The sequence below is a fragment of the Pelobates fuscus genome, chromosome 1 (assembly GCF_036172605.1).
Source record: "Pelobates fuscus isolate aPelFus1 chromosome 1, aPelFus1.pri, whole genome shotgun sequence".
NCBI lineage: Eukaryota > Metazoa > Chordata > Amphibia > Anura > Pelobatidae > Pelobates > Pelobates fuscus.
Genome location: NC_086317.1, coordinates 403,030,084 through 403,037,621, shown reverse-complemented (window position 1 = coordinate 403,037,621; position 7,538 = coordinate 403,030,084).

Below are 7,538 nucleotides of genomic sequence, written 5' to 3'. Positions count from 1 at the left end.
CTTGGAACAGCAGTAATGCTGAGTTTCTATCCTGCATAGCAGAGTAGATGGTGGGAACCGCACTCATTCCCAGCGGGCATGGGTGCTCCAGAGCAGGACCAGTAATCCCAGAGTAATAGGCAAAGAAGAAAGACTCACAGGCATTCCGAATTCAAGCCGCAGGCAGTTTTAGTGTAACAGAATGCAACGCAACGTTTCAACCGTAAAGGTGTTTTTCAAGCTTGAAAAAGACCTTTACGGTCGAAACGTTGCGTTGCATTCTGTTGCAATAAAACTGCCTGCGGCTTGAATTCGGAGTGCCTGTGAGTCTTTCTTCTTTGTCTATCCTGCATAGGACTTACATACAACTTGCTAACTCTGGCTTTCTCTTCCTTGCCAATATTTACTCCCACTAGCCTCCCCATACCGAAGTCAAAATTGTTATACCTTAGCCTAAAATTAAAATGCATTGCCATATTTTTACTGAATCTCTTCATATCTTTTCCCACGCATAAAAATAACATGTGATCATACAAAAAAAAGGAAATACATTCATAAAGCTGTTATCAATTGTTCATTTGTTTAACCTCCCATGATACAGCTGTCAGTAAAACCCCAAATAAGTGGAAATCAGAGTACATGGTGTGAACACAAGAGTAACCCAAATAGACTCCCACTCAGTAATCGGAACTCCAACCAAGGGTTTTTGCAGAAAACCCATTTCTACAAAACAAAAAAATGGTGGGTGCACAATATTCCATTCCAGGAAATGCTTATGGTAGAAAAATAAAAGAATGTTATGGTTTGGCTTATCAGCATTCATCATGCATACAAATACAAAAAGATAAGTCCTGCGCTCACTCCCATCACACCTGGGCGGCAGCAACAACCACAGTACACATCAGCAACCATACATACAGTAAAAACCAAAGAAAAAGTTACCTGCGCTCTCTCCGGAATCCCTATCTATATTTAAACAAATGGAGGTCATTTAGTTACTCCAATGGCCATTGGAAGGAATGCCCGCCTGCCAACGTCAAGGCAGACCCCCCTAGGCGGGTCCTATACTGACCCTGCACCTTGTTTCCGCCAAATATATCTCTGATTAATCATGCGTGCTACAGTAAACCTTTCCTGTATTGGCATATTGTGTTGCCCGACATGCCTTTTATTTAGTAAAACCAGTGTTGACCACCAAAAATGTAAAAAATGAGCTGTCATTCATTGATACATAAACTAACATGATAACTGATCGACCTTCTTCCTGCCATAGTTTTAAGACTTGACTAAGTCTAGTTGATCTGCACTATATTCCAGATGACAATGCTGCTGTGGCCTTATTTATTGTGCTCCCACGGTTATAATGTCACTGTTGAAGGCAAAAAGTGTACCTAAGTATACTGAGTTATTACTCAAAGATGCGTAGATTCAGAGAGGGCTACGGTAAACTATACAGAATATTCAACTGTAAGACAGCGTCTACCATTGGTCAATTGCTCAGCAATATAAGCAAAGAAAAACAAATAAATTGTATTAATTAATATTAAAACCACGAAGTGCTGGTGTACATAAGTGTAAACCTAAAATAGTGATAACCTGAAAACCCAACATAGGTGTAATAAATAAAATGAAGAAAGAAAAAGTCTCAGTCAGGACCTATATATCTATATCGTAAGTACGTAATAATATTATCAGGACTGATGAGTGGCCCCCAGGCCGCTGGGTAGGTGTGAGAAAATCTCAAACCCTTCTTACGGCAACAAAGGGTAGTACGTATAGTTTAGGGGGAACAGGCCAGTATGATAAGGCTCAGTCCTGAGTAAAGAATATCTAGGTGGGGATAGAAGGAGACAAGCCAGGTCGGGCGAAACGCGCGCGTCAGGGTGTCCTTCAGTACTTCTCCTATGATTTAGAGGGAAGCACTGGAACCAGCGACCACGCTATTTTTCTAACTATATTTAATTTTGCCTTAATTTGGAGGCTTCCAGTGTGCCCATTGACCTCTATTGCAGCACACCAGTAGTTAGAATTTACCATTAGTTCCTCATTATTCTGAGGATAGGTATCTCTACCAGGGGGGTTAGATCCGAGGTGCCCTCGAAGGCACAGTTTCCAGCGTTAGTAGCAGGGCAACTCTGTTCAGCAGCACTCTTTACTTCACCCTAGCGAAACCTAGCTCCTGCACAAACTATTTTTCCGGTATACTTAAGATACTCTGTTTGATCGAGTGGGGTTTTTTGTTAAGTGCCCATGAAGGCACGGGGACTAGCTTTTTTCCTTTCCTAAAAGACAACTTATTAATACCGCTCTGTTTACCGTATAAAGCAAGTATATACCAAAGTATACTAAAGATACTCTGTTTGATCGAGTGGGTTTATTGTTAGGTGCCCATGAAGGCACGGGGACTAGCTGTTTCCTTTCCTAAAAGACAACTTATCAATACCGCTGTTTACCGTATAAAGCAAGTATATACCAAAGTATACTAAAGATACTCTGTTTGATCGAGTGGGTTTATTGTTAGGTGCCCATGAAGGCACGGGGACTAGCTGTTTCCTTTCCTAAAAGACAACTTATTAATACTGCTCTGTTTACCGTATGAAGCAAATGTTCTTTAGAGGAGTTCGTTAGGGTGCAGAGAGCTGATACTCTACGCTATATTTGATCATCTACGTTTTCATGCTGATACTATCATATGGGTAGATTTACCACTGCCACTGCTATAGTATACGCAGAGACAACAGGTCACGAAGCTGTTAACACCACCGCTGGTATTACATCTGTGAAACAAGTTATTTTGCTACGGGAACCAGTGGCATATAATACAGCCGTGACCGCCACTATCTTTCCGTCTGTACGGGGAGAAAGTGCTCTTGTCTCCTTCTATCCCCACCTAGATATTCTTTACTCAGGACTGAGCCTTATCATACTGGCCTGTTCCCCCTAAACTATACGTACTACCCTTTGTTGCCGTAAGAAGGGTTTGAGATTTTCTCACACCTACCCAGCGGCCTGGGGGCCACTCATCAGTCCTGATAATATTATTACGTACTTACGATATAGATATATAGGTCCTGACTGAGACTTTTTCTTTCTTCATTTTATTTATTACACCTATGTTGGGTTTTCAGGTTATCACTATTTTAGGTTTACACTTATGTACACCAGCACGTCGTGGTTTTAATATTAATTAATACAATTTATTTGTTTTTCTTTGCTTATTTTGCTGAGCAATTGACCAATGGTAGACGCTGTCTTACAGTTGAATATTCTGTATAGTTTACCGTAGCCCTCTCTGAATCTACGCATCTTTGAGTAATAACTCAGTATACTTAGGTACACTTTTTGCCCTCTTTTTGCTATGTTACATTTGGGGTTACCCCCCGTTCTCTAAAGTGTACTTTCCTTTTGGCTCTTTCGTTACTCCCTGTTTGTCCTAATGTCACTGTTGTGCTACTTTCCCCAAACGTGCATCTGTCAGCTATATAATAGACATCTCTGCCATCTGATGGACAGATCCTTACTATCTGCTTTCTAGTGTTTGATGCCAACGATGAGACTCGCATCATGTTTGTGTTGTAAAAAGAAAGTGAGAATAACTTCATAATAAATATACTGTATACAGGATTATGCCTTTCCTTTTAATTTTATAACAGGACAGGAGGCTTCATATTTAGCATAATCTTTCTTTACTAAAACTCCAGCAGCACAGGTTTAACAATAAAGTTTAGTGAAAAAAACATTGCCATAGGGTATAAAAGGCCCTTCCTCTTGCATCATTTCCTCTTTCTTTGCTGCTCCAGTCAGACAGGTCAGAGTATTTTATTCTCTGCTATTGAATTTACATTTACACTGTCAGAGTTTCCTTTCTCTGCTCATTCTTACTACTGAATTTACATTTACACTGTCAGAGCTTCCTTTCTCTGCTCATACTTACTATTGAATTTACATTTACTCTGTCAGAATCTTGTATTCTCTGCCCATTCTTACTATGGTTTTACATTCACACTGTGTTTGATGAATTGTCTCTATATTTGATTAGCACTATTTATTTTCTTAAATTTTTCCCTTTCTCCCCTATATCCCCACCTATACTACCTTTGCTTCCCTCTCACTATCTCCCTGTCATTCATTTCGCAATCGCGGCAAGTTACCACGATTGCGCTTATCAAACCAGGGACTGGGGCATTGGTTAGGGTCAGCGGGAGGGGGAGTGTGGGAATCCGCGTTACCGGCATTAAGATTTGCACGCGAACGGTGGCCATTTTGGGTATCGCAGACCGCGAGATCCAAGGCGGCCAGCCACCTTCCCAGACCGTGATTCACACGGTCTGGAATGCTCTCATTTCTCCTACAGGGTTTTTCAATGCCAGTCAGGAGCTGTGATATACATAGCACCATGTGTATATGTGTGTGTGTATGTATATATATATATATAACGTGTGTATGTATATATATATATATGTGTGTATGTATATATGTGTGTGTGTGTGTGTGTGTATGTATATATGTATGTATATATGTGTATGTATGTGTATATATAGATGTTTCACAATGTATTTCATGCATTAGGTTAGCTCAATGGGCTAATACACTAGCAGTACACTGTCCATATCTTATGGTTCACAGGTTCTATCACCTATTTGGGTAACCAGAGAATGTGTTCACGATCTTATATCTTGTGATCTATTAATTTCTGTGTATTTTTCGTATCCACGCTGGCGGGCCGCAACTGCTAGCCGCGCTGTCGTTTTGCCGTGAACGGCGGCCATCTTAGATCTCGCACCTGCGAGACCCACGACGCCATTTGCGCCCCTAGCAGTTATGACTCACACGTTGGATATGTATAGTTAAGTATTTCCATTAAACAATAATTTACTGTGGAACATTGCTGATAACAAACTGCACTGTACATTAGCCATTACACTGCTGCAGAGTGTCTATACAGAGGTGACCCCTCTCAGTTGGGGGTGAACCCCACTCACGCTCCTGCCAATACAGGAGTGACCCCCTATGCTGGGTGACCCCCAAGCGGAGCCATACAGCACTCGGTGCAGGATTTATTCAGGGGTGACCCCCCTTTCAGATGGGGTGACCCCCCCACAGGCTCAAAGAGACACAGTGCACGCAGGTTCAACATCCTGCCATACACTAACAAGATGACTCTATGCAGTGAATATCGGACACCCACACTACGACTGGGGTGATCCACGCACCTCCTTACCAAGGAGTGAGGAAATTGCAAATGTACAGGCTCCACAATTCATATATTATTGGGTGAACCCCAAACCAAACAGGCCCTCCACCCTTGACAGGTGCGGCCCACTTATGCGACCGCTCATCCCGGTCGCACAGAGGGTGACCCTCTCTTCAGGCCACTCGACCCCATGCGACCTGAGGGTCTCGGGTCAGATAACACTCGGGTCAGATAAACCCAGTCATTAGTGGAAGCCGACTGTACTACTACTCACGTACTTCAGTACCTGACATTCTCCTGTCTTTCACAGAGAGGAATACTCCACTACTTCATGTTGAGTGACTCACCACAATCACCACCATCTGACTTCCAGTCAATGATAAATTCGGCGGTGGCTGCCTCAGTGGAGAAGGCTATTGCCACTGGTGCAGATCCCGAAAACAGACACCGACACCGCAACGGCCACTGAAACGGAAGACACTGACTTCCTTAGAGAAGTCCCCAGAATAAAACTATCCAAACGCTATTTTCTGTGCACTTTATTATTGGGGCAACCCCCCTTACTACTGGGGTGACCCCCACACTCAAAGATGTGCATTCACCAATGGATTACTGTGCACTTTTTTTATTGGGGTGACCCCTTTATAGGAGGCGACCCCCACAGGCACAAGTGTCACAATGGAAGCAGGCTCATCCCCTGCTATACAATTCAGAGTCACAGTACAAGCAGGCTCATCCCTTGCTATATCATTAAGAGTCACAGTGCAAGCAGGCTCATCCCCTGCTACATCATTAAGAGTCACAGTGCAAGCAGGCTCATCCCCTGCTATACAATTAAGAGTCACAGTACAAGCAGGCTCATCCCCTGCTATATCATATGTATATATGACTCTATGCATGGTACCCACAATACGACTAGGGTGATCCACATACTCCTCACTGAGGAAGGGGAAAAATGTTGCAGTAATCAGACTCCAACACTCGTCTGCGGACTTCTGTGCACTTTATTATTGTGATGAACCCCTTTACTACTGGGGTTATTCCCCCACTCACAGATGCGCATTCCACATGGAACTATGGCCGGAGGTGCTCTAGGTGTCCTAACACATTTACACATGTACCTAGTCCATATATATATATATATATATATATATATATATAGATATATGTACTCAACAGACGGAAAGGTCAACAGACGACCTCTCACTCAAGACTTTCAGCCTAGGTTAATTGCAATGGCAACCTCAATGCAGACAACAATCCCCAATAGGCTGGGTCAGGGTCTTGCAGAGACTGTGAACCATGGTACCCCATCTGCCTATGAATTCATGAGCTACTAGGCCCGGGGCCAAGCACCCATATACAAAGGACAAGTAAAAGTATTCCATCACGGACTCTCCAAATAATTACATCAAGCCTGGGAACAGAACCTCGATGTGCCGGAAAGTTATCCAAACAACATATTAAGGAAATCTCCGGAGACTCCACGGATTTGACCGCTGCACGTTCAGACAACACACAGAGATCGACGAAATGGGGGTTGCCAGGCCTTCATCCACGATCCATACAATTGTAGCCACAAAACCTGGGACAAGGAGACTGTATGTTCGACTCCGGGTCGCACGCCCTCACTCACTTCACCCCAACAACAGAACATTACTGAGAAACAGCTATACTCTTACATTTCTCCGGTTTCAACGCTCTCATGGTGTAACCATGGGCAGCGGTCTACCTTATTATGAAATAAGGAAGCTACCTCTACTCGAGTAGGGAGGCTAGAATACTCCGGATGGCCGAAGGATAGGACATAGGATTCCTCTATACTCCTGGGCTGAACGACCCAGTAGGGTAACTTAGCTCAATGAACTAATGCTTAATCTGGATACCTGGTAGACCATTGGGGGTCGAAGTCCACATCTTCCAGTACCACCCCTCTACGGGTACTGGAGGACCACAAATCTCACATATGAGGAAACTTACTTATTTCCAAGAAGCGCTGGGCATTCGCTCCAGACGTCACTGATTAACTCGGGGATAATTTTATGCTCACAGTAGTCGGGAGACTACCATTCTGGCACCATCCTACAGCTTCCCCACACCTAGGTGGGTTCAATCATTAGGATTGGGCGGACACATACCCGTCCAGGATAGTCACACCAGGGACCCATTTGTCCATTTTGTTTTTTCATCGACGGGACCAAACAAATCAATTCACATGTCTATCATTAAGGTACGACCCATGGTACCCAAGAAACCTTTATAACCAGTCAGGGCGCCCTTTGCCACAAGGGAATCCACTACCTCACCTATCTAGACTACAAGACGTTACTTACTACACAAGTAATCGCTGCACATACCCCTACCA